Below are 590 nucleotides of genomic sequence, written 5' to 3' on the forward strand. Positions count from 1 at the left end.
AAAGTGCTGGGATTACAGGCTTGAGCCACAGCGCCCGGCCAACTAATTTTTTAAAAAATATTTGTATTCTTTAGAGTCAAGGGTCTCGCTATATTCCCCAGGCTGGTCTGGAACTCCTGGACTCCAAGGATCCTTCCACCTCTGCCTCCCAAAGTGTTGGGATTACACGCATGAACCACTCACTGCCTGCCGCCTGTTTCTGCCTCAGTCTCCTGAGTAATGGGGACCACAGGTGCGCACCGCCACGCCAGGGTAAAGAAATAAAGTGATGTACTGTATGAAGAAGTGCTGTAAAGTGATATTAAATGTAAGGTATTGTCATTATTAACGCTATTATTATTATTCCCAATGTGAGATAGACTAAGGGCCATGAATCAATTGTTATTAACGCTAGAATAAGAACCGTAAATTGGCCAGGCACGGTGGCTCAGACTTGTAATCCCAGCACTTTGGGAGGCCGAGGTGGGTGGATCACGAGGTCAGCAGATCGAGACCATCTTGGCTAACACGGTGAAACCCCGTCTCTACTAAAAATACAAAAAATTAGCCGGGCGTGGTGGCGGGCGCCTGTAGTCCCAGCTACTCGGGAG

The sequence above is a fragment of the Mandrillus leucophaeus genome, unplaced genomic scaffold, assembly GCF_000951045.1.
Source record: "Mandrillus leucophaeus isolate KB7577 unplaced genomic scaffold, Mleu.le_1.0 Scaffold7, whole genome shotgun sequence".
NCBI classification, from domain to species: domain Eukaryota; kingdom Metazoa; phylum Chordata; class Mammalia; order Primates; family Cercopithecidae; genus Mandrillus; species Mandrillus leucophaeus.